The sequence below is a fragment of the Arachis stenosperma genome, chromosome 10 (genome assembly GCF_014773155.1).
Source record: "Arachis stenosperma cultivar V10309 chromosome 10, arast.V10309.gnm1.PFL2, whole genome shotgun sequence".
NCBI classification, from domain to species: Eukaryota; Viridiplantae; Streptophyta; class Magnoliopsida; order Fabales; family Fabaceae; genus Arachis; species Arachis stenosperma.
In genome coordinates this window covers 27663367-27674788 of record NC_080386.1, presented here as the reverse complement: position 1 = coordinate 27674788, position 11422 = coordinate 27663367, and the positions used below count along the sequence as shown (strand labels likewise).

The following is an 11422-nucleotide window of genomic DNA, read 5'->3' as shown; positions in this document are numbered from 1 at the left end:
AAGGTGTCAAGTGAAAAGTTTGAGACTGAGCCGTTAAAGTCGTGGTCCAAAGCAAAAAGAGTGTGCTTAAGAACTCTGGACACCTCTATCTGGGAATTCTAACAAAACTGAATCACAATTTGAAAGGGTTCACCCAATTAAAGTGTTTGTGGCATTTATGTATCTGGTGGTAATACTGAAAAACAAAGTGCTTAGGGTCATGGCTAAGACTCTGAAAGCTGTGTTCAAAAATAAAAAAGAACTGAACTAGAAGAGTCAATAATATCATCTGGATTCTAAGTTCCTAAAGAGACCAACCATTCTGAATTTCAATGGATAGTGAGATGCCAAAACAATTCAGAAGCAAAAAGCTACTAAATCCCGCTCATCTAATTGAAACTGAGTTTCATTTGAAACTCTGAAATTTATTATATCTTACTCTTCTTTTTATCCTATTGTGTTTTTAGTTGCTTGGGGACAAGCAACAGTTTAAGTTTGGTGTTGTGATGAGCGGATATTTTATACGCTTTTTGGCATTATTCTCATATAGTTTTTAGCATGTTTTGTTTAATTTTTATTAAGTTTTCATAGGTTTTAGTGTAAAATTCACATTTTTGGATTCTACTTTGAGTTTGTATGTTTTTATGCAATTTTAGGTATTTTCTGGCTGAAATTGAGGAGTTGGAGCAAAAGTCTAATTTAGAGACAGAGAAAGCACTACAGATGCTGTCCGGATCTGACCTCTTTGCACTCGAAAGAGATTTTCTGGAGCTACAGAAATCCAAATAGAGCATCCTTAACGGTTATCGAAAGTTGACTTCAAGAGCTTTCCAGCAATTTATAATAGTTCATACTTTGCATCAGAATAAAAGGCCCAAAACTGGCGTCCAACGCCAGCCTCCTGCCCCATTCCAAACGTCCAGCGTCCAAATGCCCAAAGAGGACACCCTAGCCAGCGTTCAATGCCCTAGAGGCCTCCTAATATGTGGATCTCATCAAAACTCAGCCCAAACACTCATCAAGTGGCCCCAGAAGTGTATTTTCGCACCAAAATATTGTTTTACCCTTCTTAATGTAATCCTTAGTCATTAGTTTAGTATTTAAAGAATTTTACACCAATCATACAGGGCGGATCTGCCATATTTTTCATTTTTCACATTGTATTTTCTATCAGTATGAGTTTCTAAACCTCCTAGGTTGCGGGGAGGAGCTCTGCTGAGTTTTATGGATTAATAAAAGTATTACTGTTTCTCTTCAATCCGTGTTTGATCCAATTCTAAGATGTATCTTCGTTCTTCATCAATATGAATGTGTTGAACTGGCATAAGATTATCACATTCTACATAGGTTCAGAGTGAGTCTTTCATTGGACAATGATGAACCATCAGCTTGATTATACATCTCTTAAACGGCTAATCCACGACTTCGTTGGGGACTTTTCAAGACACCAGTCCAGCCGAAGTATGGGGAGATTAGGGTCTCTGTGGTAGAGGCTAGAACCCAAAGGCGCATCATTCTCTAATCCGGAAGATCCGACCTTGTCTGTGGCATTTTGATTAGGATCATTAAGAAGAATGGACTACAAGAGCTTCACCCTCAATCAGAATGGATCCGCACTAACCTTGGGGTTTAGATCTGGAGGAGTATTGGCAGCTACATAAACCAGTGTCAATCACATATAGCCTGCCATAGAAGAAATCATTCACAATTGAAGAAGATAGTAAGACCAGAGTTAATCCAGAAGGAAAAATCATCTCCAAGCCTTAACCATCTTCTTATCATTGGTTACATTCAAATTCACAAAGTATTTTATACCCTTTTTATCTTTATTTCCTTTTATGCAATTAAACATATCAACCTAGTTCAGATCTCACAAATCTAATAACTCTTCTATCTGCATGACTAAGATTTACAAGATAACCACAGCTTGCTTCAAACCACAATACTCGGGGGATCGACCCTAACTCGCTCAGGTATTACTTGGACGACCCGGTGCACTTGCTGGTTTAGTTGTACGAAGTGTAGGGATTCGTGCACCATTCCTCCATTGGTGTTGGTCGTTAAGGAACTTGGCTCTTAGGTCAAGGTCTGCGAGTGCTGGGAGCTCATCAAAATTATGGACATTGTTCACTTGGGCTCCTATATCTCGTCAGAATTATGGACATTGTTCACTTGGGCTCCTATATCTCGGTTTGGCAGTTTGAGACTGATGTTGTAGAATTGACATGCTTCACGATGGTCACTGTGAATGGTTATGATAAGGTCGTTCTACATAGGGAACTTAACACTGAGATCAATTATAGATATTATAGCATCTAACTTATTTAAAAAAGGTCGGTCAAGTATTAAATTCTAAGGGCTAAAACAATCGACAACTAAATATTGAACATCAGAAGTCTTAGATAAGGGATGCTTACCTAGTGTGGTTTGTAACCACACAGATCCCAAAACTGGGACACGTTTACCCGAGAATTCTACCAGGTCTCCAGTGGATCGCTGGAGTATGTTATTGCTCAGCTTCATTTTCTGAAATGTAGAATAGAATAGAATAGAAGGTCTCCCAGCTGGATAGAAATGACAACCTGGTCATCCAGATTTGCAGTGTTTGCATTGAAATCAGATGTTTGAAATGTCATCTCTGGAAAATGGGAAAGTGTTTGGATTGTATTCAAAGTGCCTTCTACCAAGAGCATAGCTCGGTATGTACGCTTTCAGGCTGAGGTTGTTGCTCCTCCACTCACAAAACCTCTAGAGATACAGTTAATAAATCCTCATTGTTGATCAGGATGATTATGAGTCATTTTTTCCTTGTCTCCAGAATATTGCCCTGCAAAGGTGTGGTCGGCAGATGATGTGGCACGTTTTTGTATGTGGCCGCTGATATATTTGTCTAGGTGGCCTTACCAAGCTAATCGTTGTAGTATATCTTTAGCCATTGATGAGCGGATAATTTATACGCTTTTTGGCATTATTTTTAGGTAGTTTTTAGTAGGATCTAACTACTTTTAGGGGTGTTTTTATTAGTTTTTATGCAAAATTCACATTTCTGGACTTTACTATGAGTTTGTGTGTTTTTCTGTGATTTTAGGTATTTTCTGGCTGAAATTGAGGGACTTGAGCAAAAATCTGATTCAGGCTGAAAAAGGACTGCTGATGCTGTTGGATTCTGACATCTCTGCACTCGAAATGGATTTTCTGGAGCTACAAAACTCCAAATGGCGCGCTCTCAACTGCATTGGAAATTAGACATCCAGGGCTTTCCAGCAATATATAATAGTCCATACTTTGTTTGATATTAAACGACGCAAACTGGCGTTTAACGCCAGTTCCATGCTACATTCTAGAGTAAAACGCCAGAAACACGTCACAAACTAGAGTTAAACGCCAAAAACACGTTACAACTTGACGTTTAACCCCAAGAGAAGCTTCTACATGTGTAAAGCTCAAGCTCAGCCCAATCACACACCAAAGTGGGCCCCGAAAGTGGATTTTTGCACTTAGACTTATTTCTGTAAACCCTAGTAGCTAGTCTAGTATAAATAGGACTTTTTACTATTGTATTTTGATCTTTGGACGAGCTTTTGGAATATCTTTGATTATTGTTAATCCTCAGACACTGTGGGCTGGACATTTGGCTATGCCTGGACCATCACTTATGTATTTTCAACGGTGGAGTTTCTACACACCATAGATTAAGGTGTGGAGCTCTACTGTACCTCGAGTATTAATACAATTACTATTGTTCTTCTATTCAATTCAAGCTTATTCTTATTCTAAGATATTCCTTGCACTTCAACATGATGAATGTGATGATCTATGACACTCATCATCATTCTCACCTAAGAACGCGTGCCTGACAACCACTTCCGTTCTACCTTAGATCAAGCGCGTATCTCTTAGCCTCCAGTCCAAAAGATCGGAGTCTTCGTGGTATAAGCTTGAATTACTGGTGGCCATTCCTAAGATCCGGAAAGTCTAAACCTTACTTGTGGTATTTCGAGTAGGATCTGAGATGGGATGACTGTGACGAGCTTCAAACTCGCGAGTGTTGGGCGTAGTGACAGACGCAAAAGAATCACTGGATTCTATTCCGACATGATCGAGAACCGACAGATGATTAGCCGTGCTGTGACAGAGCATTTGGACCATTTTCACTGAGAGGATGGTAGGTAGCCAATGACAACGGTGAAACCCAACATATAGCTTGCCATGGAAAGGAGTAAGAATGATTGGATGAAAGCATTAGGAAAGCAGAGATTCAGAAGGGACAAAGCATCTCCATACACTTATCTGAAATTCCCACCAATGATTTACATAAGTATCTCTATCTTTATTTTATGCTTTATTTACCTTTATATTCGAAAACCATTATAACCATTTGAATCCGCCTGACTGAGATTTACAAGATGACCATAGCTTGCTTCATACCAACAATCTCCGTGGGATCGACCCTTACTCACGTAAGGTATTACTTGGATGACCCAGTGCACTTGCTGGTTAGTTGTGCGAAGTTGTGACAAAGTGTGATTCACGTTTGAGAGCTCCAAGTCTTTGGCGCCATTGTTGATGATCACAATTTCGTGCACCAAGTTTTTGGCGCCGTTGCTGGGGATTGTTCGAGTTTGGACAACTGATGGTTCATCTTGTTGCTCAGATTAGGTAATTTTCTTTTATTTTGTTTTCAAAAAGTTTTCAAATAATTTTTCTTTGTTTTCGTTTTTATACAAATAATTTTTGAATAAAATCATAAAAATAAAAAATATTTTGTATTTCTTATTTGAGTCTTGAGTCAATTTTTAAGTTTGGTGTCAATTACATGTTTTTTTTTTAATTTATGCATTTTTTTCGAAAAATTCATGCATGGTGTTCTTCATGATCTTCAAGTTATTCTTGGTAAGTCTTCTTGTTTGATCTTTGTATTTTTTATTTTGTGTCTTTTGTTGTTTTTCATATGCATTTTTGCATTCATAGTGTCTAAACATGAAAAATTTCTAAGTTTGGTGTCTTGCATGTTTTTCTTTTCTTGAAAATTTTTCAAAAATAAGTCTTGATATTCATCTTGATCTTCAAAGTGTTCTTGGTGTTCATCTTGACATTCATAGTGTTCATGCATGCATCATTAGTTTTGATCCAAAATTTTCATGTTTTGGGTCATATTTGTGTTTTTCTCTCTCATCATTAAAAATTCAAAAAAATAAAAAAATATATTTTTCCTTATTTTCCTCATAAATTTCGAAATCTTTAGGTTGACTTAGTCAAAAATTTTTAAAATAAGTTGTTTCTTGTTAGTCAAGTCAAGATTTCAATTTTAAAAATCCTATCTTTTCAAAATCTTTTTCAAAAATCAAATCTTTTTTATTTTTTTATTTATTATTTTCGAAATTTTTTTTAAAATTGATTTTCAAAATCTTTTTCTTATCTTTATTTCAAATTTTTAAAAACTTTACTAACAATTAATGTGATTGATTCAAAAATTTGAAGTTTGTTACTTTCTTGTTAAGAAAGGTTCAATCTTTAAATTCTAGAATCATATCTTTTAGTTTCTTGTTAGTCAAGTAATCAAATTTTAATTTTAAAAATCAAATCTTTTCCAAAATATCTTTTTCAATCATATCTTTTCAAAATATCTTTTTTAAATCATATCTTTTTCAAAATCAATTTCAAAATCTTTTCTAACTTCTTATCTTTTCAAAATTGATTTTCAATTATTTTTCAACTAACTAATTGACTTTTTGTTTGTTTCTTATCTTTTTCAAAACCACCTAACTATTTTCCTCTCTCTAATTTTCGAAAATCACCTCCCTTTTTTTCAAAATTCTTTTAATTAACTAATTGTTTCAAATTTTAATTTTAATTTTATTTCTTCTCTTAATTTTTGAAAATCACTAACTTCTATTTTAGTTAATTTTCAAAAACTTCTCTCTCTCATCTTCTTCTATTTATTTATTCATTTACTAACTCTTCTCTTCATCTAAAAAATTCGAACCCTATCTTCTCCTCTGTGTTCGAATTTTTCTCCTTCTTCTTCTATTATTTTCTTCTTCTACTCACATAAAAGAATCTCTATACTGTGACATAGAGGATTCCTCTTCTTTTCTGTTCTCTTCTTTTTCATATGAGTAGGAGCAAGGACGAGGACATTCTTATTGAGGCAGATCCTGAACCTGAAAGGACTCTGAAGAAGAAGCTAAGAGAAGCTAAAGCACAACAATCCAGAGAAAATCTTACAGAGAATGTCGAAAAAGAAAGAGACATGGCCGAACCCAATAACAATGGTGAACGCGCAAGGAGGATGCTTGGTGATTATACTACACCTACTTCTAATTTTTATGGAAGAAGCATCTCAATCCCTGCCATTGGAGCAAACAATTTTGAGCTGAAGCCTCAACTAGTTGCTCTAATGCAACAGAACTGCAAGTTCCATGAACTTCCATCAGAAGATCCTTATCAGTTTTTAACTGAATTTTTGCAGATCTGTGATACTGTTAAGACTAATGGAGTAGATCTTGAAGTTTACAGGCTCATGCTTTTCCCCTTTGCTGTAAGAGACAGAGCTAGAACATGGTTGGACTCACAACCTAAAGATAGCCTGGACTCTTGGGATAAGCTGGTCACGACCTTCTTGGCCAAGTTCTTTCCTCCTCAAAAGCTGAGCAAGCTCAGAGTGGATGTTCAGACCTTCAAGCAAAAAGATAGTGAATCCCTCTATAAAGCTTGGGAAAGATACAAGCAGTTGACCAAAAAGTGTCCTTCTGGCATGCTTTTAGAATGGACCATTTTGGATATATTCTATGATGGTCTATCTGAGCTCTCCAAGATGTCACTCGACCATTCTGCAGGTAGATCCATTCACCTAAAGAAAACACCTGCAGAAGCTCAAGAACTCATTGACATGGTTACAAATAACCAATTCATGTATACTTCTAAAAGGAATCTTATGAGTAATGGGACGCCTCAGAGGAAAGGAGTTCTTGAAATTGATGCTCTGAATGCCATATTGGCTCAGAACAAAATGTTGACTCGGCAAGTCAACATGATTTCTCAGAGTCTGAATGGATGGCAAAATGCATCCAATAGTACTAAAGAGGCATCTTCTGAAGAAGAAGCTTATGATCCTGAGAACCCTGCAATGGCAGAGGTGAATTACATGGGTGAACCCTATGGAAACACTTATAATTTCTCATGGAGAAATCATCCAAATTTCTCATGGAAGGATCAACAAAAGCCTCAACAAGGCTTTAATAATGGTGGAAGAAATAGGTTTAGCAATAGCAAGTCTTTTCCATCATCTTCTCAGCAACAGACAGAGAATTTGGAGCAGAGCCCATCTAGCTTAGCAAACATAGTCTCTGATCTATCTAAGGCCACTTTAAGTTTCATGAATGAAACAAGGTCCTCCATTAGAAACTTGGAGGCACAAGTGGGTCAGGTGAGCAAGAAAATCATTGAAACTCCTCATAGTACTCTCCCAAACAATACATAAGAGAATCCAAAAAGAGAGTGCAAGGCCATTGATATAATCAAAATGGCCGAATCCAAAGAGGAAGGGGAGGACATGAATCCCAATGAGGAAGACCTCATGGGACGTCCTCCAGACAGAAAGGGGTTTCCTATTGAGGACCTAAAGGAATCTGAGGCTCATATAGAGACCATAGAGATTCCATTAAACTTTCTTCTGCCATTCATGAGCTCTGAGAACTATTCTTCCTCTGAAGATGATGAAGATGTAACTGAAGAGCAAGTTGCTCAATATCTAGGAGCCATTATGAAGCTGAATGCCAAGTTGTTTGGTAATGAGACTTGGGTAGATGAACCTCCCTTGCTCATTAGTGAACTAAATACATGGGTTCAGCAAACTTTACCTCAAAAGAAACAAGATCCTGGTAAATTCTTAATACCCTGTACCATAGGCACCATGACCTTTGAGAAGGCTCTATGTGATCTGGGGTCAGGTATAAATCTTATGCCACTCTCTGTAATGGAGAAACTGGAGATCTTTGAGGTACAAGCTGCAAGAATCTCATTAGAGATGGCAGACAAGTCAATAAAACAAGTTTATGGATTGGTAGAGGACGTGTTAGTGAAGGTTAAAGACCTTTACATCCTTGCTGATTTCATAATCTTAGACACTGGGAAGGATGAGAATGAATCCATCATCCTTGGAAGACCGTTCCTAGCCACAGCAGGAGCTATGATTGATGTTGACAGAGGAGAGCTAGTCCTTCAATTGAATGGGGACTACCTTGTGCTTAAAGCTCAAGGATCTTCCTCTGCAGCCATGGAGAGAAAGCATGAAAAGCTTCTCTCAATACATAGTCAAACAAAGCCCCCACAATCAAACTCTAAGTTTGGTGTTGGGAGGCCACAACCAAACTCTAAGTTTGGTGTTGAACCCCCACATTCAAACTCTAAGTTTGGTGTTGGGAGGTCCCAACAATGCTCTGAACATCTGTGAAGCTCCATGAGAGCTCACTGTCAAGCTATTAACATTAAAGAAGCGCTTATTGGGAGGCAACCCAATTTTTATTTATATATATTTCTCTTGTTCTTTTATATTTTATTAGGTTTATGATCATGTGGAGTCACAAAACAATTACAAAAATTAAAAACAGAATCAAAAACAGCAGAAGAAAAAGCACACCCTGGAGGAGAAACTTACTGGCGTTTAAACGCCAGTAAGGAGCATAGAGCTGGCGTTTAACGCCAGAAAGAAGCATCAGACTGGCGTTAAATGCCAGAAACAAGCATGGAAGTGGCGTTTAACGCCAGAAACAAGCATCAGTCTGGCGTTAAATGCCAGGATTGCATACAGAGGGAATTTTACACACCTAAAGGGTGCAGGGATGAGAAATCCTTGACACCTCAGGATCTGTGGACTCCACAGGATCACCTCAGGATCTGTGGATCCCACAGGATCCCCACTTACCTTCTCCCTTTCTCACACACCTTTTCATAACACTCTTCCCCAAACATCATTCACCAATCACCTCAATCTCTCTTCCTCACTAACCCTTCACCAATCACATCTATCCACTCTTCCCCCATAAAACCCCACCTACCTTCATATTCAAAATCTCTTTTCCACCCAAACCCACCCTAAATGACCGAACCCAACCCCTCTCCCTCCACTATATAAACTCCCCATTCCTTCTTCATTTTCACACAAAACAACTGGTGCGCGAAATTGTGAACAATACTTTTTCACAACTCAAATAATCCCCGGTAATGGCTCCAAGAACTTGGTGGCTCAATACCATGGCATTACACAACTTCGCACAACTAACCAGCAAGTGCACTGGGTCGTCCAAGTAATAAACCTTACGTGAGTAAGGGTCGATCCCACGGAGATTGTTAGTATTGAAGCAAGCTATGGTCATCTTGTAAATCTTAGTCAGGCAAACTCAAATGTATATGATGATGATGAACGAAAATAACATAAAAGATAAAGATAGTGATACTTATGTATATCATTGGTGTAAGAGCTTCAGACAAGTGTATGAAGATGCCTTCCCTTCCGTCTCTCTGCTTCCCTACAGCCTTCATCCAATCCTTCTTACTCCTTTCCATGGCAAGCTCGTGTAGGGTCTCACTGTTGTCAGCAGCTACCTCCCATCCTCTCAGTGAAAGCGATTGCATATGTCCTGTCACGGCATAGCGGAATTCATCTGTCGGTTCTCAATCAGGCGCGGAATAGAATCCAGTGATTCTTTTGCGTTATCACTAACGCCCCCGCCCTCAGGGTTTGAAGCACGTCACAGTCATTCAGTCATTGAATCCTACTCAGAACACCACAGACAAGGTTAGACCTTCCGGATTCTCTTGAATGCTGCCATCAGGTCCTGCCTATACCACGAAGACTCCGAAGAATCCAAGAGATATTCACTAAGCCTCGAATGCTTGTAGAACAAGAATGGTTGTCAGTCACCTTGTTCATAGGTGAGAGTGGTGATGGGCGTCAATCATCACCATCATCATGTTGAAGAACAAGTGATATCTTGGTAAAAGAACAAGCGGAATTGAATGGAAGAACAATAGTAATTGCATTAATACTCGAGGTACAGCAGAGCTCCACACCCTTAATCTATGGTGTGTAGAAACTCCACCGTTGAAAATACATAAGAACAGGGTCTAGGCATGGCCGAATGGCCAGCCTCTCCAAAGATCTAAGATAGCATAAAAGTGAAGATAGCTACCAAAGTCTACTAATACAATAGTAAAAGGTCCTATTAATAGTAAACTAGTAACCTAAGGTGTACAGAAATGAGTAAATGACATAAAAATCCACTTCCGGGCCCACTTGGTGTGTGCTTGGGCTGAGCAATCAAGGAAATTCGTGTAGAGACCTTTTCTGGAGTTAAACGCCAGCTCCCATGCCAGTTTGGGCGTTTAACTCCAACTTTTATTCCTGTTCCGGCGTTTAACGCTGGAATTCCTGAGGCCGGATTGCTTCGCGGGTTTGGGCCATCAAATCTTGGACAAAATATGGACTATTATATATTGCTGGAAAGCCCTGGATGTCTACTTTCCAACGCCGTTGAGAGCGCGCCAATTGGGCTTCTGTAGCTCCAGAAAATCTACTTCGAGTGCAGGGAGGTCAGAATCCAACAGCATCTGCAGTCCTTTTTGGTCTCTGAATCAGATTTTTGCTCAGGTCCCTCAATTTCAGCCAGAAAATACCTGAAATCACAGAAAAACACACAAACTCATAGTAAAGTCCAGAAAAGTGAATTTTAAATAAAAACTAATAAAAATGTACTAAAATCTAACTAAAAGATATCAAAAACATACTAAAAACAATGCCAAAAAGTATACAAATTATCCGCTCATCACAACACCAAACTTAAATTGTTGCTTGTCCTCAAGCAACTGAAAATCAAATAAGATCAAAAGAAGAGAATATGCAATGAATTCCAAAAACATCTGTGAAGATCAGTATTAATTAGATGAGCGGGGCTTTTAACCTTCTGTCTCTGAACAGTTTTGGCATCTCAATCTATCCCTTGAAATTCAGAATGGTTGGCTTCTTTAGGAACTCAGAGTCCAGATAGTGTTAATGATTCTCCTAGTAAAGTATGATGATTCTTGAACATAGCTATTTATTGAGTCTTGGCTGTGGCCCAAAGCACTCTGTCTTCCAGTATTACCACCGGATACATACATGCCACAGACACATAATTGGGTGAACCTTTTCAGATTGTGACTCAGCTTTGCTAAAGTCCCCAATTAGAGGTGTCCAGGGTTCTTAAGCACACTCTTATTTGCCTTGGATCACAACTTTATTTCTTTTCTTTTTCTTTCTTTTCTTTCTTTTTTTTTCGATTTTTTTTTTTTTGAATAGCTTTTTCTTGCTTCAAGAATCATTTTATTGATTTTTCAGATCCTCAGTAACATGTCTCCTTTTTCATCATTCTTTCAAGAGCCAACATTCATGAACCACAAATTC

At 38.1% G+C, this 11422-nt stretch overlaps 1 non-coding gene across 1 annotated transcript; it reads right to left on the bottom strand.

Annotated features, from left to right (window-relative positions):
- Positions 1-6634: 6634 nt before the first annotated feature.
- On the bottom strand, positions 6635-6738 carry LOC130959680 (small nucleolar RNA R71). Its single transcript, XR_009078749.1, has one exon. It is a non-coding gene; the product is annotated as a small nucleolar RNA R71 (small nucleolar RNA).
- Positions 6739-11422: the final 4684 nt, after the last annotated feature.